Here is a 24,855-nt window from a genome sequence, read left to right on the forward strand (position 1 = left end):
GCTTCCTAGCTGTGAAGTCTTAGGCAAACTTACCAACCCAGCTTCTGCAAGCGGATATTGGATATTGTAATACCTCATGAAGTTCAGATTCACTTAGTCATTCGGCTAACACGGACCTTGATGTTGTGATAGATTCTGCGATGCAAGATGGATAGGCTTGTTGGCTGTGGGTCTGAAGGTTCCCACCACCACCATCACCCCCTGCCCCCGTCCTGGGAGTCTAGTGGAAGAGATATTTAAGCAAAGACACAACTCAGTACAATTGAGCTGGATGGATGGGCAGAGCAGGGCAGCTTGGAAAAAAATCAGGGTAGCCTGTCGGCCTGATGGTCTTGGGTCCTTATCATATTCTGTAGCTGACCAGCTGGTGACCTTGGGCAAGTTACCTACCATTTTAGCCTATCAGTAAAAAGGGGATAGTAACAGGACCTGCCTCACTCCCACTGAGGGGTCAGCTGGCTGCAACCTCCCCACCTCCCCTGAGGCTCTTTTCCTCCACACCTCCTGTTTCATCCTGTCACCTCTTGGGCTGGGGTGTCCTAGAGGGCAGGAAAAATGTCTGCTCTGTTTCCGAGGCCTGGGGCTCAGGGTTCAGGAAGGCTTTGCCTCAAGGTATGAATGCCCTACTCAGCTGGGAATGAGAGTCCAGTGATTTTGACTTCTTGAGAAATCAGAGCATTGCAGGGATTGTTCAAATCCTCCTGAAGAGGCGGTGAACAGTGAGAGTAGAATCTGAGCAGACCTGGCCTGGGTCCTCAGGGGTGCAAACAAGGGGTCTGTTGTGTCTCCTCCCTGGACACACTTGCTTTGGATTCAGGGCCACAAGGTTTTTGATGGCTGGCTACTTTTAAAGAAGTCCATTCAGAGATGATTTTCTTGCTCAGTCTCTCCACTGGTCCTGACAAGCCATGTTTTTCCTGCTCTGTGCTCAGACAGGACGGGCAGGGCTGCACCTGAAGAGCCAGGGTGGGTTTGGATGTTGCATACCTGAATCAGGGACAGTTCCTGGTAACTGCACTCCAAGATGTGCCCACTTTGCCAGGTGGGATTCTAAGAACATCTGGTCCGGGTGACAGATACAATCTATGTCTCTTCTGCAGGAAGTAGGGTGGAGTGCCTTCCCGGAGACGTCTTCCTTGTGTAAGGGGCTTTGTGCGTTCACAAGATAAAGTGTTGATGAAACTGTTCTTTTGTACAGGAGGAAGAGCACTTCTAATTCTGCAGAAGGGCCTACGTTTTACAAGGGGATCTTCAACAGCATGCTGTCCCCTCCCCAGTTTTCACCAATGGGGAAACCGAGGCTTTGGGATTGAGTGAGGGGCATCTGTGTCTTGGGGATGTTGGCATCTATCTGCCTTTCCTCCTCTGAGTATCCCTCTGTCTGGGACCTTCTTTCTTGTCCACTCCTGGCCTGCCGAAATCTTGCTCATTTCCAGAAGACGTGACTTCTAAAGTCTTTCCCGACCCTCTCCCTCCGTTGGCCGGACTTCCCAGGGCTTCCAAAGCGTCTTGGGTTTCCTCTGTTACGGCCGTGCTGCTTTATGTGTGCACTACCCCCAGTAGACTGTAAGTTACAGGCGGGCAGCGAGGTTTCGCTTTCTTAGAGCACAGTAATTACAGCGCCGAATGAATGAACGAATGAATGAACGAACGAACGAACCAGTTGTGCAGGAACCAGGACTTTGCCTGCCTATTCGGGACCCGCCAGCCCGTGAACACTTTGAGCCTGGGCTGCTCAACGGGTCTAATAATCCTCAGTCCCGCCTGGCCAACGCAGAGAGGTCGCAGGGCCGCACGGGGCCCCGGGCGCGCCTGGAGCGCGCTGCTTTGTTAGGGCGACGAGGCCAGGTGACCGGCCGGCCCGGGCGTGGCGGCGGCGATTGCCCGCGCCGCCTCGAGGGGGCCCTGCGGCGGGCGCGGCCGCGAGCCAGGAGGACGGGCCCGCCCGCGCGCTGCTCGGGCTGCTCGGCGCCCTGCCTGCTGCGGCCATCGCCCCACGGGACCGCGCCGCCGCTCGCCCAGGTACTGGAGGGCGGAACGCGCCGCCAACCTCTTTGTCTCTGGCGGGCGGGCGCCGGCGTCTGCTCCTGGGGAGCGGGCAGGGGGCTCGGGGCGCGCAGGGGAACGGCGCTCCGGGCGCGCGGGGACCTGAGCTGGGGGCGAGAGTTCGGCCGGGGTCCGGGAACGGGGGAGCGGGGTCAGGGACAGAGTCGGGTGAACGCGGCGGGGGGCGTGGGCGGGCTCGGCCGGGGTCCCGGACGTGGTCTGGGCACGGGGGCGCGGGGACGCGGCTGGGGCGCGCGGACGCAGCCGGGGAGCGGGCCGGCTGGGTCAGGGGCCCTCGGCGCCGGGGCGCCCTGGACGGCGGGCGCGGGCCGGAGCGGCACTGTCGCGGCGGCGCCCGGGTGGACTTCGCTCTCCAGGACGGGTCCCGAGACTCCGGGGCGGAGAGCCGAGTTGGAGCTGCAGTGGGAAGGCTCAGGACCCTTCTCCCGCTCTTTGCAAGCGGGCTTTCCGGTGCGTCTCTCTTTCCCTTTCCCTGTGTTGGGCGGGAAGCAGGGGGTCCCTTGGCGCTTCCTTCCTGACTTCTGAAGGAGCGGGAACCGGGCGGGGGCGTGCGGGGCCGGGGCCACCTGCGGCACGTGCCTGCTGCCACGCCGGCGCTGTCGCTGACAGGCAGGAAGAGGGAGGGTCCGGGGCTCGGTGGGCGCCGCCGGGGTCTGATAAGCGAGATGGGGTCGTTTGCTTGAAGTGGTTTGAAAATCTGTGTGGGGGGAAGGGGCCGAAGAGCTCCCTTGAATTCTTGAGACAGCGCTGGCGGGTGCCCCCCATTCTCCAGTGTGGTTAAAAAAATAAAAGCCCATGGGGTGTGTGGCCTGCAGAGACCGCTGCTGAGGGAGGTCACTGCCCACTTAGAAGTCCCCCAGACCCTGAGGGTGTCCCTGTCCTTCACACACTTTGATCTTCTGGCAGAGTTTTCCCCCATTTTCACTCTTTTGTAATGTGAATGCGTGTTCATGGAGGACTCTTTAAATACACTGAAGATCATGGAGCGCTCTTTAAATATTCTGAAAATGTGACTGAAAATTATCATTGCGCCGATATGGCAAAGCCCTTCAGAACTAACCGTCTTGGCATTTTGGTATATGTGGTCTGTGCATATTATTCTTTTTGAAGTGCTTTAGTTCTTTGCCTTTTGAAAGAGATTTGTGTGTCCTTGTGATTCTCTCCTCTTTAGGGCCTGGGAGGTTATATTTGCAAATCAATCAACAAGTATTAAGAAAGGCATTTCTGTGCAGAGGCCCGGAGGGGCCAGGGAGTCGCTGCAGCTGGAGGGTGGAGTGGGCAAGGCCAGTCTGCGGAGAACGAGGGGACCTCTGTGCACAGGGAGCTGACTGGGGGAACTGGCAGGAGGCCAGGCTCCTGACCTCAAAGACAAAGTAACAGCAATCTTACTTAGTAATTTTACAAAGTAATAGTGACCCCAGAGACGAAGTAATAGCAAAGTAATAGCATGGTCGTAGCAAATGCTTATGGAGTGTTTGCTTGTGCTAAATGCTTTGCCTGCATTCATTGCATTCACCCAAATAACAGCCCTTGGAGGGAGCTGGGATTCTCGTTCCATTTTACAGATGTGCAAACTGAGAGGCAAAGAAAGGCTAAGTATCTTGTCCAAGTTGTTGCCCAACGTGGTGGTGCAGCCCAGGATTCGGCCAGGACAGTGAGGCTCCAGGGCCCTGAAGTTGCTGCTGCTTGTCTGTCAAGTGGATGCATGTCCTGGCCGCAAATTCCTCAGCTGAGGTGCCAAAGTTAGCAGCAGCAGCAGATGAATTATTTCTTTACAAACCAAGGAGAAGATAGAAAAAGTGGTAGCCTCAGGGAACTGGTGCTCCTGGATGCAAATTGACTTGGCGTTTACAAAAGTGTAGCTTTGGCACCTATGGGTTTTCAATGGAGCTATTTGCAAACGTGACCCTGGGAGCTAAAGGTCACCAGGTCAAAGTGTGTTCCTGGGCTGCAGGAGATATTACTGATGGGATTAAAAATGGCCTGGGAATAAGGCAGAAAGGCAAGAAAAGAGAGGGGAAAGGCCAAGAGGGGACGGTTTCTGACCCACCATGTGGCAATGGCAGCTTGTACACAAGGCCCATTTTACAGGTGAGTACATTTATTAAAGTGCAAAACAGCTGGGGACTAGATCAAACCCAGCCCTCTGGCTCTCGGTAAGTGCACTGCCTGGGGACTAGATCAAACCCAGCCCTCTGGCTCTCGGTACGTGCACTGCTCCTCCTCTAGGGTCAGCCTGGCAAAAACCACCACCACGCTAGGAGAAAGCCTTCTGTACCCAAACCAAACCCTGCTCCACCCCCGACCCCTGCCCCCAGACTCCTATGGGGGCGAGGTGCCGGCTGTTCCCGCTAGAGAAATAGCCGGCCTCCAGCAGGCAGAAAGTTACTGTTGTGTCCCAGCCACCCCGTGCGTCCACAGCTCCCTGAGTAGAGAGGCTTCCTTACAGTGGCCCTGCTTTCTCTTGGAGAGGCCCCTGTCTCGTGGCTGCGTTTGAAGGGTCTTCTGGTACCAGGCGGTGGGTTGGGATGGGGTCCCGGAGGTACACAGACCCTGAACCCTAGGCTCTTTCCTGTGCGACCCGGTAAGCATGGGGGTCATCGGTGACCTAGAGCCGGCCCTGTCCCCCTGCAGTCCTTTGCAGTTATCTCTGTTGATCCAGAATAAGGGGTCTGGCCAGTTGGTTAGTTAAATAGGCATTCTGTTAACTCAGAGCCGCTACGTGTTCCTGGCTGTTAGCAAGAGCGTTCAGAATCATCACTGTCTTCATTATTGTCCGGGTTCTGGGCGCTACTCTGGCTCCTGAAAGAGTTACTTCTTTGAATCCTCACAGTTAAGCAGAGGCAGGTGCGAGAGGGTGTTGTGTGGCCTGATCTTCCCAGGGATGTCCACGTGGAATGATATTTAAACCCCAGCTGTCCGACAGCGAGGGTGTATTTTTCCGTGCTGCCTCACTGATTTTAAGACACCTAGACATTAAAAATTGCCTCAGTCAGAATGCTGCTGAATGTGAGTTAACTGTCTCTTAGGGTTCAGAAGATGTTTTGAATCATCCAGTGTGTTGAGTCCCTAGAAAAGGCGGATTTGCTGCTCTGTAGTTGTGAGTGAGCTCAGCGTGGGAACACTTAACTTCCTTGATGTCTGTCCTTTTCCCATAAAAGCAGAAAACTAGAATCTCCAGGTTTCTGGAGCTGCCTATTGCACTTTGCATATCAGGAATGAGTTTGGCGAACCGCACCCCTCCCCCTGCCACCCGCCCCGCATCATTTTGGTGTGGGTCAGCCGGGTGCCTGCCTGCCAGAGCCACGAGCCAGGCCCTCTTGCAGGGACATCTCTCTCTCCCGCTCTGTGTGTACTCGGGGTCCCCACTGCGCGCCTGGCCCTGGTGCAGGCCGGCCGGATGTCTCCTACGTGCTGTCCCAGACCCCCAGCTGGGGACTGTCTCTGCTGGATAGGAGGGAGGAGGCCAGTGAAGGTGAGGATGACCGCCACCTGGGGCCACTGTTAGGACCCGTCAGAATGCCCTACTGTGTCACTGAGGGGAGGATAGTCATCATGATGACCCCTAGACATTTAAAAAGAGCTATGTTAATTTTTGTAAAAAGAAGGCAATGATCTGGTATTAATATGTTTGGTCCCAAATGGGCTAAATTAATGAAAAATTGATGTTTAAGGCGTCTGTGTCAGTGATCAGGAAAATTCCCTCTGGTGGAGCATTTTCTGATCGTGCCAAGGAGGTGCTCCCCAGGGCCACCAACTCCGGGAGAAGAGGTTTCCTCACGTTCCGTGCCCCCCGCCCCCCCCCCCAATTCCCCTACGCCCGCCCGCCTGGGCTGGAAGCCCTGGGAGCCCTTGGCAAGTATCTCCCCTGCTCCCAGCCTAGTAACCTTGGAAGATTAATGCCTTCTTTTGATGGTGTGGTTACCCATGTGCGATGGCGTGCTTGCTATCCGCGATCAGAGCGATCGTCACCCAACGTTGCAAGATAGTATTTTTGTCTCTGTTTTCCGGAATGGACACTGAGACGTAGCGAGCCTCAGTCATTTGCCTGTGTCATGGGGCTGGTTGGAACCCAGGTCTGTCTGGGGACAGAGCCTGTGCCTGGCCCTCATCCACAGAAGGTGAGTGCCTCCTTGGTCACAGGGGCCTGAGCCTGTGCATGGAGGGGGTGGTGCGGTGCTGGGCGGGGTCCCAGAGTGGAACCCAGGCCCCTCCGTGATGCTGGGACTTCTTCCCAAGGCCAGGGGTCTCTATGGTCCCCTGCCCGCGTCACCCCTCCTCGAGGGCCTGGCGAAGGCTCCGAAAGCTCTCGAGTGCCCGCCGTCCGTGGCTGGCCGGGGTTCCAGCCGCAGCTGCTTCCTCGGACGTGGAGCCTTTGCCCCTCGTCCTCCTTCCTCAGCTCTGACTATGGCACGTGGCCAGCTGCCTGCCTTCCTCTTCCTCTTCTCCCTGGGGGAGCTGATAGCACTCAGGACGCCCTGTGCGGGCACGGCTCTATTTCTAAGACGGAGGAGACGTGGGAGGGAATCCTCATTCCAGCTTCCCGAGTGGCAGCCTGCTGGTGCCAGTCTGCGCCCGTGTGCTGGGGGACCCCCCCCCCCAAGGTGGGAAGGGTGTCACCTCCTTTCATCGTGTCTTAGGAGGTGGCAGCCACAGGGTATGACCTGGAACCTCTTGAGCGTAGGTTTTCCGAAGCTGGTGATGAACAACAAACCCTGAGGTTTTAAAGACACACGAATGAGTTAGGTGCCCCAGTGGAAGAAGGCCAAGGCTCTGGAGAAGGGGCAGAGGCAGAGGCAATGCGTGTGGTGAGGCCTGCCTGACTCTTCTTTCCAGGGAGAGGCGGCTGTGCCCCGGAAACTCGGGAGCCGGTCGTTTCACACTGGAGGATTCAGGAATCCGCTCCCCTCATTACCCGGGACCACAGCTGCTCTGTGTTGCATCTCACTCATGGCGGAGCCTCCCAGGGCGCGGGGGAGCAGCCTACAGCTGGCCGTGCGAATCGCCCCGGGGCCAGGCTGGGCCATTAGCCGGGGCGTCTGCCTTCTGTACACATTCCTCCCCGACGGGCTGCGGGAACAAAAGGGCCCCACTGACTCTGTCCTGGCGTTCTCCTCCACTCGCAATCCATCACCTTTTTCAGAGGTTTCCTGAGTGCTCACCCCTCACCACTGGTGATTTTGGATGCACATCAAAGGCAGCGTGCTGGGAGGAAAGAGCTGGGCTCTGGCGGCCACAGGTCTGGGGTAGAAGGCGCCCTTTGTCCCGTGACTGCCCTCTCTGTTCTCCACCTGCAGCCCGGGGACATCGCCGCCCTCTGCGTGACTCGCGACTCGCACCGGCGCTCCTCCTGGGTGCTGTTTTGTCTGACTGCCGGGGTCACGCCCGCCCGTGGCCCTGATGTGCCTCCTGCTTGCCAGCTCCTGGGCCGCTGCTTACTCTGGTCCTGCCGAATTTTCACCACCCCAGGGGCTCCTGCTGAAACATCACTTCCCCATTCTTGGAGGCCCTGTCTGGTCCCCCTGGGGGCAAGCCTTTGTGATAACAGGAGGACGCCGTGGGGACTCAGGGGTTTGCCCGTGATCTTGGACAGGTGTGTTTCCGGTTCCTCTTCTCTGGAAAGACCTGAAGCGCCCAGTGGCTGGGGGTGGAGGAAAGGGGACGCACCTCTGCTCGCGTCCACTGGGCTGGCGGCTGAGTGAGGCAGGCCCGGCTCTCAGCTGGCCAGGCACATGTTTTCTCTTGTCCTGCCCTAGGAGGGGAGGGGACATTTGTCATCTGTGTTGCTCAGGGGGTGGGAGAGGATTCGCAGGTGATGGACGTGCCTTTGCTTCCTAAATTATTTTCTGATTCTTTTTCTACAAAGTAATTTTTGTGTAATACGTTTGCTGTAGACTTGGAAAAGAGGGAGAAATGTTAAGAATGCAGGAAAAATGTCCTACTATTACCACCCAGGGAGCAATGTTTTCGCCCTCTTGTATGCTGTGTACATTCTGTGCTTTTCAAGTTTACCAACTTGAGATCATATGTATGATTTTAGCATCAATGTGGCAATATGAGCATTTCCCCACTTGTAACTAACTCTGCATACACACGAGTGTTGGTGACAGTACAGAACCCAGTACGTACGTGATGGCCATGTGTCCTCTGGTCACGTACAGCCTGTGTGCATCCTTGCACGGAGATCGTTGGGCAAGATCCCGGCCAGTCATCTTCTTGGAGGGACTTCGAAGGTGGTTCGAGGTCAAAGAACACAAACTATTTTTGATTGTGGTAAAATACCCATAACATAACTTAACCATTTTCAAGTGTACAGTTCCGTGGCATCAGTACTTTCGTATTGTGAAACCGTCACCCACCATCCATGCACAGAACTCTCTTCATTTTGCAAAACAAACTCCGTCCCCATTAAACACTGACTCCTCATTCCCCCTCCCCCAGCCCCTGTCACCCACCATTCTGCTTTCTGTTTCTATGGATTTGACTGCTCTAGGTCCTTGATGGAAGTGGAATCATAGAATATTTGTTATTTTTGGGGGGGACTGGCTTATTTCACTTAACATAATGTCCTCGAGTTTCATCCATGTTGTAGGATGTGTCCGAATTTCCTTCCTTTTTAAGACTGAATGACATTCCGTTGTACATAAAGACCACCTTTTGTTTATCCATTTGTCCTCCAGTGGACACCTGGGTTGCTTTCACCTTTGGGCTGTTTTGCATAATGCTGCTCTGAGCGTGGGTGTGCAGGTCTACGTTTGGATCTCTGCTGTCACTTCTCTGGGGTGTATACCTAGAAGTGAACACAAGCTTTTTGAAGCCCCTTGAAATGTATGGTTGGATTGCAGTTGAGAAACAGTGTGTGCTTGCAGAATCCTCTTGGTGCTCTCCCAGCGTGCCTGAACTCCCGGCCGGCTTGGCGCACTCTGGGAAAAACCAGGCCTGCAGGAAAAGGAAGAGGGAGACTTCTTACCGAGCTATTTTGACAGATTGTGTAAACTCAGTGATTAATGGAATGAGAAAGCAGGAAGAATGTCTTTCATTAAGAAGAAAAAAAAAAAAAAAAAAAAGAGCCTGTGGGGTTGCTTGGTTTTATTTTCAATTAAAAGGGTCTGATTTTGTTTCTGGAGAATGGCTTTAATTTGGATAAATGGTTCAGTCTGGGACCCGCATGCCAGAACCTATGATGTATGAGTGCAATTATTCCGGGTTTCCTCAGGAACAGCGCAGACCTGGGCCCTGCTCTGGCCTGGCCTTGGTGAAGTGGCGATGACGCCGGCTGTGCCTTAGAGGGAGGCCGCTCTTCTGATCAGTACCTGGAGCCTGCGGGGCCTGAGGCCCAACCAGGTGGATGCTGGTTAATTTTTACCCTCCAAGAACGTGTTCACAATCTCAAGTCAGGAATGCCAACCAGCAGGCCCTACCCCCGGCACTGGAACACGTTGGACCAGAATTACTGGCATCTTTTCCAGTGTGGGCATTTGCAGAATTGGTCAGGCTCGGAGGATTCAAAGGCGGGGGGACATCCTTACATTGTCCCCTATTTACGGAGGCTCCCTGGCCCAGGCAGGGTTCAGGCGCTGGACGCTGGGCTCTCCGCAGGGTGGTCCGGTGGGGCTTCTTAGGAAGGAGACGCTGGGCTGAAGGATGTGATGGAGTCAATCCTGGGCTCTCTGGGAAGGATCCATCAGGTGGAGGGCCAGTGGGGGCCGAGTCCTCAGGCAGGAGCCCCTGGTGCGTTCCCGGAGCAGGGAAGGGATTGAGGAGGGCGGAGGAAGTAAGAAGACGCCAGCATTCCGCTCCTGAGACTAGGAACACCGTGTCAAAGCCTTAGCCTTCCACGCTAATGGGGGTGGCAGGTCTGCCATGAGTCCTGGCCAGCTTGGGGCCTGTGGGAGCTTGGGTGAGGGCGGGAAGCCTACACAAGAATGTGCACGAGTGCAGCCCACAAAGGAAGGACGGTTTGCCGAACCAGGTGGTTGGAGAATCGTGGCGCCTGGAGATATTGTAGCCCTGAAGGTCCTGTGGCCCAGAACGAGAAGCGTGCCCATTGTGGCGGGGTGGGGTTCTGGGACGCGTGGGCCTCGGCCTGCAGGAGAAAGGAGTGTGCACCCAGCTTTTGGGGGAGTGAGGGACTGAGCCCGCCGGACCGCGGGCCGCCCGCCTGCGAGAGCCCGTGTGCTGTTCCTCTGCTCGTGGAAAGGCCGGGCAGCTGTGCGCGGGCCCCTGAGGAAGGGCAGTTCTCAGCATAACAATGGGAACGTCTTCGGGCTTCTGGCTGGCCAGGCTGATGGAGACTTCGGGTGAGATGGGTGACTGGCGACAAGAGAGTTGATGTGTCTTGCTCTTCACTCCTCCCCACCCCCATGTAAATGGAAACAATCCAAAATACAGGTCATCTGTAAGAGCATAAGGCACTTCTGCAGAATCTGTTTCTTGCTAGAGACACTATCACGACTTACATGATGTCTACACATTTGTAAAAGGTCCCCCATCCTCACACTTACAAATACACGACCATCTTCCTCTTCCCGGCTTGGTTTTTGTAACAGTTCAGTGTTAGAAGTGTGGTGTGTGTGTGTTTTTATGCCGATGGTTTTCCCACACCTGTATCCCATCCTAAGCGTTTCCCGTGTTTCTGCCTCGACTTCACAGTTATCAAGCGATGACTCTTACAGCCCTTCAGAGTGATGACCGTACCTGCATGAGCTCCCAACCGCCGGGCTGGCTATTTGTGGGTAGATGATTCTCGTTAGAGCTGCTTCTTGCAGAAGGTGAAAGGAGAAGACGCTCAGCTCCGGCGATCTGGGGATCTGCTGGCCTCTGGTTTTGCATGTAGCCCACGGGGAGGTCTGTGCAGCCTCAGGCCTGGCCAGGACACAGCCCCTCCTTCTGCCTAGGCGGCTCGTCCTGCCCCAAGGGGCCAAGTCTTCTTTCCAGCTTCCGGGGCCTGCGCGCCGCAGCGGCTGGAGGTGAGTGTGGCTCTTGCTTGGTTGGGTCTTCACAAAGGCACCGGGGTCAGGGCCCAGCGCCGCACCCTGTGGCCTGCTGTGTGCTGATGGAATTACGTGCACTGGAGCAGCGGTGCTTCTGACCTTGGCTCTGGGAGCCTTTGTGACCAAGAGTCTTGGCCAGTGTCCAGCTAGGACCTGTCGGGGCTGAACTCAGCTCTGCAACCAATCATGTTCTAGTGGGGTCCAGACAGTCTCAGCTTTCAGGTTTCACTGCCAAGATGAGTTGGATTAACGGGCTGGAGCTGACGAAGACTTTTGGCCAACGGTGATCTTTCTTGTCTGCTCTCCCTTGACCCCTGGTTTACCGCCTTCCTTCCATTTGGCCTCACTGGTTGTTTCTGATGTATTCTGTCTGTTGTCAGACCCGTGCGCTTTCAGGACATCAGCTCCGCCGTGTACCCTGGTGCTGCTGGGAATGGCATGGTCCTGCTTGTTTGCTCTGGGGCCGGGGTGCAAAGGGAGTGGGCTCTGCAGTAACCACTGTGGCCTGGGTCCTGCCTCTGCGTGTGACCCTGGGACAGCCGTCTTGCTCTTGAAGTGTCGCTGAACCCCGGGGGTTGGTATCAAGGACCCCCCCCGGGTTGCTGGGGTAAATGTGATGTTGTGTACACACTAGGTGTCGTTGTCATTACTCTTCTCTCCTCTTTAGTCATTAAGCCTTTCGAGGAGCTGAATCTAGGAGAAGCCTTCCGCCCACTCCCCACCCCGTGCTAGCCCGCCTCCCGGAGATAGAGCTCCTGGGAAGGAGGTGAGGGTGTGGGACCCCCGAGCTCTTCTCAGCCAGGCCCGTGTCCTCTGGGTGGGACCCTGACAGTCACAGGCCCACGCTGCCCTTCCTGACGCCCCGTTAGCGCATCCTTGGTCTTCTGACGTCCTCTGGGATTGGGCTGTGTATATTTTGTTTGTATCTCTCCTCCCTAAAATCTGAGTTCTTCCAAGGACAAGATCCAAGGCGTCCCATATCTTCGTGTGATAAGGGTTTTGGAAGGAGCCCAGGGACGGCTCCGTGACCTTGGGCAAGGCCTTTGCCACTGGAGCTTCCCTACTCGAAGGCTTCACCATGGGAGGGGGCAATTCCACATCTAAGTGGAAACATTTGAGAAGCTCGCTCTTTACTAGAAGAGAGGGAGGTGCTTGCATATTTTCCCAGGGTTTCATTAATTTTTTTCAGGGTCACCATTTTCTTCTTCCTGGGAGTTTTGCTTTGCAATGTACTCCATGAACTTTCAGAGGAGGGCAGTTGACGCTTATCTTCCAGACTTGAGAATCTAGCCCACTGTAAATTTCTTGGAAAATAGCCATGTTTCACATTGTCGTATTATAGAAAGTTGATGGTAAATGTCTGCTAGGAATGCATGAGGGCTCCCTGACAAGAGTTGGGAATACAAAACCGTTACTTTACTGTCTTGGTAGCACAAAAGAATATTCATCTCGGACAGAGTGTGCTGTGGGATTCCTTGAAATCCACAGTGTAAAATGGCAAGAATTATTTCCTTTGTCTTTCTCTCAGAATGGATTCCAGTCTCCATACAGATCCACTAGCGATGTATAATCTCTTGTCCGATATTTAAATGAGAGTTTTGTTCTTATAAAAATGTTGGGCATCCACCAGACTCTTGCTGAGAAAAGAGTCACCTCTCCCACTTATCTGCTTTCTGCCTGGATCATGTTCACAAATTCTTTCTGTGGGACTGAATGCATTTTAAAAAATGGCTACATTTTATTTATTTATTTTTCAATTGTTTATTTTTCATTTTTTTGGCTGCGTTGGGTCTTCGTTGCCGCGCGTGGGCTTTCTCTAGATGCGGCGAGCGGGGGCTACTCTTCGTTGCGGTGCGCGGGCTTCTCAATGCAGTGGCTTCTCTTGTTGCTGAGCACGGGCTCTAGGCGCGAGGGCTTCAGTAGTTGTGGCGCGCAGGTTCGGTAGTTGTGGCTCGCAGGCTCAGTAGTTGTGGCACACGGGCTTAGTTGCTCCGTGGCATGTGGGATCTTCCCGGACCAGGGCTCAAACCCGTGTCCCCTGTATTGGCAGGCGGATTCTTAACCACTGCGCCACTGGGGAAGTCCTAAAAAATGGCTAAATTTTAGAGAGAAGTTTGGATGTGCTGTATGATACCCTTGGTGCCTGGAGGCACACATCTCACGTTCAGATGAGGATGGGAGCGCTGATGGCAAGAGTGTGGCTTTGTTTCCCAGCCACATGCTGGAGCTCTTCATCCACTGATCCATCTGTCCTGCCCCAAATGGCCAGCAGGCGCTTCGGGGCCTTAGCCCTGGCTAAACACATGGCCCGGTGGTACATGACTCCCCATCACTTGCCTCCGTCTCCATGATGCTGTTCTGTTCCCAGCCTGATGAATGAGATGTGGTGTGTTGGCAGTTCATAGACCTCAGGCTGGTTGCTGGGAATAAAAGGTACACACACCTGAGGGTGGCAGAGGCGGGCTGACTGACATTAATTATTGACTGTGTGTGAGGCCCTGTCAGAGAGTGACTCCTTTGTTCCTTCCTTTGTTCATTCACTCACTCCCTCACTCTCAGGCAGCTAACATTTATTGAGTGCTGGCTGTGTCCCAGATATGGTTAACCCTCACAAACACTGAAGAAGGGAACACTCAGCAGGGCTTGCTGTGGCTTGACTGCTATCTAAGCTTGGATGTGGCAGAACAGCGTGGAGGTGGGGGGTCCTGAGGACCATCAGAATGGGGTGTCCTGAGGACCACGGGGCTGGTGGGCATCTTGAGGACCACAGGGCAGGTGAGCGTCTTGAGGACCTCGGGGTCAGAGCTGGGGGATCCGTCCATCACAGCTCTCTTCGTATCCATCTCTAGTTACTTCTGATCATCCGATTCTGAATTCTCACTGTCGTTTTGAGATTGAGGCTACATCTGCTAGAGGCTCTCTCTCTTGGGGCCAAGGGGCCCTTTGGCTCCCGTGTGTGAGGCTTTTTTGCCATCGTTCGGGACCCTGAGAACTTAGCATTGGCTGGATCTGTGCTTTAGCATGAAAGGAAAAGGAGACTGTAGAAGTACAGACAAACCCAGTGGATGGTTATTGAACTGAAAAGACTGTTCCTCACCCAACTTCTTTTTTAGAAAATGGTCACATTTTCTGGAGAATAGTATAATGAACACTTGTATACCCTTCACCTAGATTTGCTGGTTGTTTTTTTTTTTTTTTGCCATTTTGTCACATTGGCTTTATCTGAAAAGTGAAAAGTTGTGCCCATCATGAACTGCACCCACAAATGCTTTAGCCTGTGTTTCTTGAGAGCAAGGACACTTTCCCACATCCCTCAACCTCAAGACCATGATCCCTCTAAGCAATTTAATTTTGATTTGTGGACACCAGCTAATGTCCGGTCCCTAAAGTGCTTTCCTGCTGTCCTTAATCTGCTCTGACTTGTGGTTTACGTGTCACACTGGGTGACTTCGTCTATCTGTGCCCTGAAAGTGGGAGCAGGCTGCCTGCTTTATTTAATATTATTATTATTTTTCATGACTTTTCTTTTTCCTGAAGACATTTTTTTAAATTAAATTTTTTATTTTGAGGTAGTTTTCAGGCGGTTGTAAGAAATAATACAGAGAGATCCTGTGTGACTTGACCCAGTTTTCTCCTATGAACACATCTTGAAAAGCTGTAGGACCATCTCACAACCAGGATGTTGGCATCGATAGAATTAAGGTACAGAATATTCCATCCCCACAAAGATCCCTCACATGCCCTTTAGAGCCGCCTCCACTTCCCGCCCATCCGCACCCAAACTTCACCCCAGCAGTCACTAATCTTCAGGTCGGTAATTTTGTCATTTAAAGAATGTTACATAAATGGAATCATACAGTATGTAGATTTTTGGAATTGGCTTCTTTTAGTCAGCATAATCCTCTGGAGATCCATCCAGGTTGTTGCTGTATTAATAGTTCATTCCATTTCATTGCTGAGTACTGCTCCGTGGTGTGGATGGACCACTGTTTGTTCACTGGTTGAAGGTCATCTCTACTAATTTGTGTCTCCAATCCATGAACATGGTATGTCTCTCCAGTTGTTTAGATCTTTGATTTCGTTCACTAGCATTGTGTAGATTTCAACGTATGAGTTTTGTTAGATTTACACCTAAGTATTTACTTTTCTTTGAGTGATTGTAAATGGTACTGTATTTTTCATTCTGGCCTCCATGTGTTCACTGCTAGTACATAGAAATACAGTTGCCTTTTGTATGTTTATGTTGTATCCTGTGATCTTGGTAAACTCACTTATTAGTTCTAAGAGTTTTATTTTGTAGATTTCCTGGGATTGTCTATGTTGACAATCATGTCATCCGAAAATAGGGACAGTTTTATTTCTTCCCTTGCATTGACCTTTTGAAGAGACGAGGGCAATTTCCTTGTAGGATATCCCACAGTCTGGATTTGTCTGAGTCTTTTCTTGTCATCACATTCAGGATCACGTAAGTGTGAGGTGAGGTACTCTGCTCACCTCATGTCAAGAGGTGCAGTGTCTGTTGTCCCACTCTTGGTCCACCAAGCTTAGTTACCTGGTGAAGGCTCCTAGAGGTCCTTGGTGTCAGGTACATCTTCCCCTTTGTCCCTTTGAGACTCTGAGCATCCTGCTTCCTAACCACCTTTCACTCAGTGGTTCAGCATCCAAGGGTGGTCCTTGCCTGAATCAGTAATTATATTGGGATCATGAAATGCTGGACTTTAACCATTTAAGTACTTTGGAAACATTATCTCACAAGTAATCAGACTGTTAATTACCAATTCTCTTACCCGGGTAGAGTAAGAGAATTTTATTTATTGTGTTTATTCTTTAAATGGCCTGTAAATTTGGCAAAAGAAAAATGCTCTTCAGTTTGTCTTCCTCACATTGTAACTTTGTAACAGTACTCTCAAGTGCTCTCCAGTGGCACCCAACCTAACCTTCCTGGGAACGAGACTGTAGCCGTCATCACAGCCACGCAGCAGATACCTACCCAGGGCTCACTTGCCCAGCTCAGCCCACTGTTTGGGTGGCTTTGCTGAGAGTCTGTGTTTGCTGACATTTGTCTAAGTCAGGGCTTCTTAAAGTGAGGCCTCGGGACCAACATCAACATCCCTTGGGGGCTGTTAGAAATGCCAGTTCTGGGCTCCACCACAGACCTCTGTCAAACACTCTGTGCTGGGAATGACAGTTACAGGGCGTTCAGATGCCCACTCAAGTCTGAGAACCATTAGTTAAGTTTGTCCATTCTCCAGTATGGAACACTAGCTACGGAACTCCAGTGACATTGTTCAGTCAGATAGCTTTAAAATTCAGTTTGGCTTTGCCATAATCCACACATATTTTTGTGTCAGACTGTGGCTGGTAGCTGTTCCAAAGCCTCCCAGGGGTCTGTGCCAGGAAGGAGCTGCATTTACTTAGGAGAGCTCCATCCTTTAGCCACCTGAACCCCCAATTCCTGTTCCTGCCCAAGACTAGAACACCCAGCAGAGTGTGGGATTGGAGAGTGAGGTTCGCATTAACAAGTATAAATTTGAGCATGTTTTCTGCATTCGTTCATATTTAACTTTGTCCCCGACTAACTGGCTTACTGCTTTAATGAGTGATAATCTGTATTTCTGGAGGCCTTTGTTGCCAGCTGTACTGGTTGAGGATAGTTTTATTCTTCATCAAACACATGTAGACTGAACTTCCTTTGTGTGTAAGGCAGTGTGCTCTTCTTACAAAGTGGGACTGGAGTTGCTTCGAGCTCAGGAGTTTAGCCCTGTGCACACAGGAAACTTGATGTAGGAAGGGGGTCGTGTCCATAAGAGCAAAGGAAGGTGCTGTGGGAACTGAGAGGTGACTGAGAGTGAGGCAGCAGAGAGCCTAGTGTTTAGAGCAGGTGTATCCTTCAGGGTTCTCCAGAGAAACAGAACCAACACGAGCTATATATATCTATAGATAGATATCTGTAGGTAGATATCTATATAGATCTATCTATCTGGATAAATGTATGAATTTGTGGGGGGCTGGTGTGTTTGAGGTTTGCAGGGCAGGCTGGAAATTCCCACAGGTCTTGATGTTACAATTTTGAGTTGAAAACAATCTGGAGCAGAATTCCTCCCTCTAGTCTTTTCCCTTAAGGCTTTCAACTGATTGGGCGAGGCCCACCCAATTATGGAGGAAAAATCTGCTTTACTTGATGTCTACTGATTTCAGTGTGAATCGTATCTGAAAAATACCTTGGCAGCTACATCTAGACAGACATCGGGTGCCATAACCTAGCTATGAGGACACATAAAATTCAGCACTACAGAGGGGAATCTGGACTACATATAGTCAGATTCAAGTAGCAGAATTGCTGTGTATTATCTTGGGAACCCTGGACAGTTTACTTTTTTCTGAGCCTCTGAGGTTAAGGGCTCTTTAGGTCGTCCAGTGGCTGTTTACTGATTTATATAAGTAGAATAACCAGAGGTAATGTGGACATCAGGCTTGGTTTGATCAAGCAACTCAACCATGTCGCTGCCCATAAACTCTTCTCTGCCTTTTTAGTTGTCACTTGCTTTCCCTAGTGGGCCTCCTGTGACTACGAGATGGCAGCCAATTGCCCGTTGCCTATGTCCAGAGAGAGTGTGTCTCTTCTATGGCCATTCAACAAATGTCCTTTGGCCACAGAAGCCTTGTACTGACTGGTTAAGCCTAAGTTGTAGGTTTTTCCTGGAGCCAGTGACTGTGGTGGAAGAGGGGAAGATTTATGTGGGTTGGCACATGTGAGCCAGAAAAGCCACCAACTGTGCCCCCTTGCTCAGTGGCCTCAGCCCAGGGCTGTCATGAGATAATGCACTGTCTTGTTCAGCACATGTAAGTGCTGAACAAAGTGGGCTGTGATTACAATATCCCCTCCCTGGAGAAGCAGGAAAGGCCTTCTGGAAGTTGGCTTAGAATAGAACTGGGTGGGGAGGAAGGGATTCCCCAGAAAAGGGTCCTTATTGAAGGGGACCTGCTGGCAGGAGGGGCAGAGTTCTCTGTTGCCAGTGAGTCCTGCTCTGTGGCTTACCAGCCCATGATCTTCAGTTCCCTGCATCTCAGTGTGTTTCTCCTGGAACACAGGTGATAAGGCCTCTGTAAAGGGTGTGTCTTGGCATGATGGCCAAATGAGAAGTTAGTGAAAGTGTATTTTCTTCCCTTCGCTTCTGGAATGCCTCTCAGCTTAGGAGCCGTTTTTATATATTTTGTCTCACTTGGTGAAGTTGACCCAACTATCGATTTTAGAACCGTTGTCATTGGCTTAGGGTTCGAGAGTCCTTGAAGGGTGAGTCCCAGGCAGGGGGTTTCCAAGTTTCCTGGCTCCGATGCTTCTCCCTGCCTTGATGTGCTTGACCCGGTCGACCTCTGTTGCCCGTGGTAATGCTGTGCACCGGGCAGAGGGCCTGGCCCTGGTGGTGCCCGGTGAGTACTGACTTGGCTGCCAGGTGGGGGAAGGAGCAGGGGCAGGGCCGGCCATCACGGTGCCCAGAGCGGCAGTCTCTGGCGCACCTCTGGCCTCCCCCCACCCCTGCTGGCGGCTTGGCATGTAACTGGCCACTGATGACAGAGTTGGCAGCGCTGACACCGACTTCCCTGTGCAGAGTATTGATAAAGTGACAGGCCTTGAACTTATCAACACTGTTCTTACCTTCAGGCAAATCGCCTAAGAGACTGATGGCCTGCTCTGTAGGCAGTTAAGAGTCCTACTGGAAGGGCACGCCATCTCCGTGGGTGTCCACGCAGCGGATTGGAGAGCTTCACCCCGTGACCCACTTCAGCAGCAGGCAGGTCACCAGGATGAAGGGGGTGGCTGTTCAAGCGTCTGTCCCGTCCACCATGGACCAAATAATTCTAATTCCATTTCCTGAAGTCTTTTAAAATAATTGTAAATGGTGCCAGAGATATTCTTTGCAGAATCCCATTGAGGACAAGTGGGCCGACTTCCATTTCCAAAGTGATCGCCCCGCTCTCTGCGTTGTCCCCTTGGGGATAAGGCTGTACAGGGGGTGTTTGCCCTCACTGCTAAAAGGGGGAAATGGTCTCCTATCAAACTGCATTGCATTTGGGCCCCAGTGCCCTGTTGGCCTTGAGCTGTCAATAGGCTTGACCTCTGCAGGCCACTCACAGTTTGGCATGGGTGACTGTGCCAGTTTTCCACAGTGACACAGACCACCCCAAACTTAGTGGCTTAAAGCGACAAGATTTATTTCTCGTGGCCTGGCGGGGGGGGGGGATGGCTGCTGGCGGGCAGGCTGGGGTGGGGGATGGGGGATGGAGCTGGGCTCAGAAGGGGGTCTGGCCACCGGCCTGTCCCTCTTTAGGGCCACGGGTCCTGGGTGCTCCTCAGTTGAGAGGTTTAGGGCTGAAGGGGGCAAAGGCAGAAGCCGTGGGCCAGCCCTACCTGCGAGCCAGTGCTTCCAGCAGTTCCTGCGGGCCACACACAGCAAGATCCGTGCGGGTTCAAGACCCCTGTGGGATGGGAAGTATGGACCGGTGTTGCTTTCTGAAACATTGCTAGGCGCCCCCTTTAGTGATGGAGTACATTCTGTTTTACTGTTTGGCCTCTTGCTGATACCAGCGGCGCACGCACCTCAGGAATCACCCAGCTCCTTCTGATTTGGAGCCTTGGGTCGGGGTGTGTGCTGGGGCCATGGGACCACGTCACCCAGTGTTCCTGCTGGAAAGAACCGTCTGAGCGGCCGTGAAAGGCCTCCCAGAAGACAGACCCTCACCTTGTCCTCTCCCCGCTCCTCCCGTGTCTGCACTGGGCTCTTCCTTACTGCGCCTTCATCCTCCTAAGGCCAGTAGGGGTGGGCTGTGCTGTTGGCCAGCATCCTGGGTCAGGGTTTGCTTCTCAGAAGACCAGGGGTGAGGTTACGTGCTCAGCACCACTTCCAAGATGGGGGTCCCTGGGGGCACATGGCCGAGAGACGAGTCCAGAGGCTGACTCTGGGTCCCGCGGCCTGTGGGCCACGTGTTCCGTGGATGCACTGACTCTACCTGTCAGCGGACGCTCCTCTGAGCAGGTGCCCGGCTGTGAGGCCAGGTGTGGAGCCTGCAAGATGCTCAGGGCCTAGGTCATGGCCACCTTCACCCAGAAGTAAGTGTGTGTGGCCTGAGGACGTGGGAGAGCTGCTGTGTGACCGGGGCAGTTGATTGACTTCTGGGAAGTGTCTGTCTCATCTGTAAGCTGGGAGAGTGGCCTGTGAGGTCTGTGAAGATGATTTTAGTTCACGGTGATCTAGAAGTAGAGAGAATAAACCTGGAACTGGTATGGCTCAGCGGAGGGCTGGTCCTCTGCTCTGGTGTCTGCAGTCTTGCTGGTGTTTGTGTGGGAGTGTCGTGCTCTCATGCTGCTGTCCTGGGTGGGAACCTGTGGGGCAGCCCCCGGAGCCCGGGTTGCCCAGACACACGCCTTTTAACACAGACATAAATGTGCGTGTTATGTTCATCCTTGAGACCTCCAAATCCATGTTCTAAACCCACAGAATTTTAACTTTATTTACATGACTTAATGCCTTGCCAAATTTCCAAAATGATTTGAAAAGCATGCCGAAGTGTATATATATATATCAGGATTAAATATTCAGAAAGAAATACAGAGAGAAAGAGAGAAGAAACAGATCTGAGAAACCTGTGAAGCCTGTGGAAGGTCAGCATCCAGTGGGTATACCAAATATCCTGGTTAGCACAATGATTTAGCTGTGAGCTTCCTGGCAGCCAGTTCGATAAGGGAAACAATTGTTTTCAATTGTTTCATTGTGTCTATAGGACAAAAATAATGAATTCAAGAAAAACAGACAACAGAATCAGAAACAAGTCATTCCAAACAGCAGAGATGTTTCTGAGACTGAATCTTGAGGGAATGCCTCTGTAGGGTCCCTGCAGTGTTGTCAGTCACATGCTACAACCAACATAGTAGAGAAGTAGAGTACAGGTCTCTTTAACAACCTCAGTGGTGGCCAAGGGCATTGTGACGAAATGCAGGTCTGCAAGAGGAACATTCCAAGGAATATGAGTGTGCCGCTCGAGGTGTACAACTTAGATACAAAGATAAAACGCTAGAATATTGCCCTTGAGCTACAGGAGAATGAACTCTAGGGTTCTGCAGGGCCAAAAAGACATTCAGATCTATTCCGGTCCCCTCTGCGCCTGACAAGCTGTGTTTGCCCCCGCTGGCTTCCCCTGGAGGCACTGTAGGGGACCCATGCTTCCGGTGACTGGATAGAGCCTGCTGCCACACTGCTAATTTAGCAAATCCTCGCAGAGAGCATTTGTGCTGCCTCCTTTGCGTTTTTGCTTCATCTTCCTCTGAAAACGATGAGTGAACAGTTTCCGCTGAGGATGTGCTCTCAGGAGCCCAGAGCTGCCCGTCCGGTATGTTGGTGACGGCCATGTGCTTGGAGTGTGGCCGGGGAAGGGAATTCTAAATTCCTTGTTAATCTTAAGTCATTTAAATTTAAAACCTGTAGCAGAGTACTGATATTTTCCCACTGAACACAACTTTATTGTTTTGCTAGGACTACATTTCACTCTAACTTGAAAATTTAGTGTCCAAACTGAGATGTGCTGATAGCGTAATATGCACACAAGATTTTGAAGACAGTACAAAAAAAAAGTTAAAATATCTCCTGAATAATTTTCATGTTGATTGCATGGTGAAATAATAACCGTTTGGATATATTGGGTAAATAAAATATATCATTAAAATTGCTATCACCTGTTTCTTTTCCAAATGTGGCTACTAGAAGTTGGAAAACTACTTACGTGGCTCGTATGGCACCTCCATCGGGAGGTGTGGGTCCAGGGATGTCCAGATGTCCTGGCTTTGGCGCCCTCTTGACCCTGGGGCAGAGAGGGTGCTGCCTTGTGGATCTGGGGGCTCTGTCTGTGCGTTGGACTCATGGCGCAACCCCTCTCCAGCTAGCGAGTTAGAAGGAAGAGGTGGGCCGGGGGGTAGAGGCCAAGTCAGTAGCTGTCCTCTCGGGGACAAGGAAGTGTTCCCAAGGCACCCTTGGACTTAGGTGCCTGGACTCTGGGGGGACGGTGAACGTTTGTTGCAGTTATTCAGTCATTGTGGATATTGTTTAAATTTCTCAGATCCTTGCTGTCACTCCCTTGCCGGGGAGGTGAGAGGAGATGAGATTTCACATGTTCTTGGGAATTTTGGTTTTGACACTTCTTGCTCTTCTGAGCAGTTTCTTCATGGATCCCGCTGCTGGGATCGACCATCGCCAAGGAAATTTTAAAGTTGGCCTACAATGCTGCCTTCAGTCAGCTTCCTATTTATTTATTTCGGTGGCCAGTCAAGAGGAGAGGTGTGATTGTCCTCTGGTCCCCAACATGGACAGAACTCTTCCTGCGCCTCGGGCTCCGGTTGGGTGCTGGGCGAGTTGGGGAGCGAGAGGCTACGGACCCTGGTGTGCAGGCCCCCTGGTCAGGCAGGGACGGCCAGCTCCCTGGGAAAGAGGCCGCCCACCCAGCCCGCCACGTCCCAGTCCTGGCCGAGGAGCTGACTGCCCTTTGCCTGTTTCCTCCTGGAGGCGGTATGATGGTTCGGAGAAGTCACATGGGGATGCCCAGGTTCGCGCATGCCAGGGGTTCGTGGCGGGAGCCTGCGGGGTGCTGGGCGGGGCAACTCAGGAAAGCCGAGGGCTGGGATGCGGAGTGGGAGGCCCCAGGCCAGCTGGTGCAGTACTCGGGGATGCGACAAGACCCTGGGTTGGGCCATGGTTGGCCTTGGGCATTGTGAGACCCTCCAAACGGAATGTGAAGTCGTGTGTGTGGGCTGTTGGCTTTCAGGGGCTCGGAGGTTCATCAGATAATCACGACCCCTCCCCCCCAAACATGAAGTTTTGTGTTGATGTGAAGGAGCTGGCTCGGGCGCGGGGTCCAGGCTTTAAGGCACCTCCTCATCCTGGTCCCCTCTGCTTTAGCGAGGGCATTGGCTCTGTTTTCTCCCCTCCTTGCCAACCCGAGCCTCAGTTTCCCCAACTATAAAATGGGGGCAACTGTCACTATTAGTAGTCTTCCTTACTAACACCCGAAACCCCACAGAGTTGTCGTGATGCTGTAGGAAGGGGCCTGAGTTTGAGCTCTGTGCAAATCTGAGGCTGAGTGTTGTCCTTGTGTGTGTTACGGCTTCCTTCCTTTTAAAAAATATTTTATGGTGAACATTTTCAAACATTTCCCAAAGTAGAAGTAATATAATCATAAAACCCAACAGGCAGGTTCACCATTTACCAAGATTTTGCCGTACTTGCTCCCGACCTCCTCTCCCTGTGATGATCATCTCGGCGATGTTGAAGCTAATGTGAGTTTTCACCTGCACGCTTAGGTGTGTGCACTCTGGAAGTCCCAGGCACTTTGCTTATCTGATGGTGACGGTAATTCTTTGCCATCGCCACCCGCTTGCTGTATTGTATTCAGATTTCCTTGATTGCTTCAAAATGCCTTTTCCTGTAGGTGTGTTAGAATCAGGGTCCTAACAAGGTCCCACACAGCACGGGCCTCTCTCTTAAGTCCTTTTTCAGCCATCCACTCTGCAGCCCTGTTCTCTCTTGTTGAAGACGCTGGGTGGAGGGTGGGAGGGCCTGGCATGGGCGGAGGGGGTAGGGGGTGGGCAGAGATAGACGGGGTGGGGAGCAGCCTTCAGAGTCCGTGTGGTGTGGTGTTGAGGGTGGGTCAGGGGTCATGCCCTTGACCTTGATGGAGGCCTCGAGGCCCGGAGAGCAGGAAGGCTCTCCTCTCTTGCTGGGTGGGTCACGGTGGTTACAAAGGGAAGGTCAGCTTCTTTGTGCCGCCTCCCAGCTGGCAGGATATCTGTATGTCCTGACGTGGTTTGGGGCTCTAGGAGGTTTCAGCTGGTTTTCTCACGCCCTGGTCCACGGACTGGCTCCCAGAGGTCCTGCAAAGCCCCCTCCTGCCCTGTAAGGAGGCTCAGTCTGGTGGCAGAGCTAGGTTTTCCCGCTGGGTGTGCACAGAGGGACACCCCACAGGGAACCCCCAAGCGGGCACTGAGGGATGGAGATGGTTGGGACCATGAGTGAGGCTAGTACCTCTGTACCCGTCACCTGCCTGTCCTATGCCTGCTGAGTGGGGCTGGGGTGATTCCGTCCCAGTTTTTCTAGGGAGGAAAGACAATTGAATTTTGCAAGCAAGTGAAGGCAAAGGTGAGCCTCAACCCCGTGTCCGTACATTGAAAACCTGGTGCCCTTTCCTGCCCCCGACACCACGTAGCCGTAGCGGGAAGTGCGCCTGGTCGGGCTCTTGAAATCTGGGCTTATGGACACTTGTGGGGAAGGTGGGAGCGCCTGGTGAGCATGAGATGCTCTGAAGAGTATCAAGTCAGCTGAAAGGAGGGGCACAGAAGGGAGCTTTGCATGTTGCCTTAGGCTAAGAAAAGGAAAGAAAACAGTGTGAGCAGAGGAAACATTCCTGGTGGGGATTACCTGGAGGTGGCCCAGCCTCTTTGATCTCGGGTGTCCTGGGCTTGCTGCAACTTGCTGCCATCAGGACAGCAAATTTCCTTTCCCCTTTTATGTTGAGAACCCGCACAGGGCTCTGAAATTGGAAGCGCGTCTTTCCTCTCACTCATGGGAAGCATTGCCCTGTCTGCGGGGGGAGAACGTGCCGCATCCTCGTTGATGGCGGCGGGAGTGGTCCCGAGGCTCAGGACCGACCGACAGACAGACAGGCAGGCAGACGGCAGGGGTCCTGGGGACCTGCTTACCGCCCACCTCCTACCCGGACCTCCTGAAACGGCATCCTTCCAGTTGGTAGACTT

The 24,855-nt window shown here is 52.7% G+C and overlaps 1 protein-coding gene across 2 annotated transcripts in view; it reads left to right on the forward strand.

The window, feature by feature from the left end:
* The first annotated feature begins 1,938 nt into the window (after positions 1 to 1,938).
* TNS3 (tensin 3) overlaps positions 1,939 to 24,855 on the forward strand; it is a 235,248-nt gene continuing 212,331 nt past the window's right edge. The window contains exon 1 of one of the 2 annotated variants that reach the window (XM_068550260.1): positions 1,939 to 2,022. The gene's annotated coding sequence lies outside the window, so the exon portion shown is untranslated. Of the gene's footprint in view, positions 2,023 to 2,468; positions 2,518 to 24,855 lie in introns of those variants that run through there. The other variant, XM_068550261.1, reaches the window with a different exon arrangement.

Source organism: Eschrichtius robustus, chromosome 8, assembly GCF_028021215.1.
Source record: "Eschrichtius robustus isolate mEscRob2 chromosome 8, mEscRob2.pri, whole genome shotgun sequence".
NCBI classification, from domain to species: Eukaryota; Metazoa; Chordata; class Mammalia; order Artiodactyla; family Eschrichtiidae; genus Eschrichtius; species Eschrichtius robustus.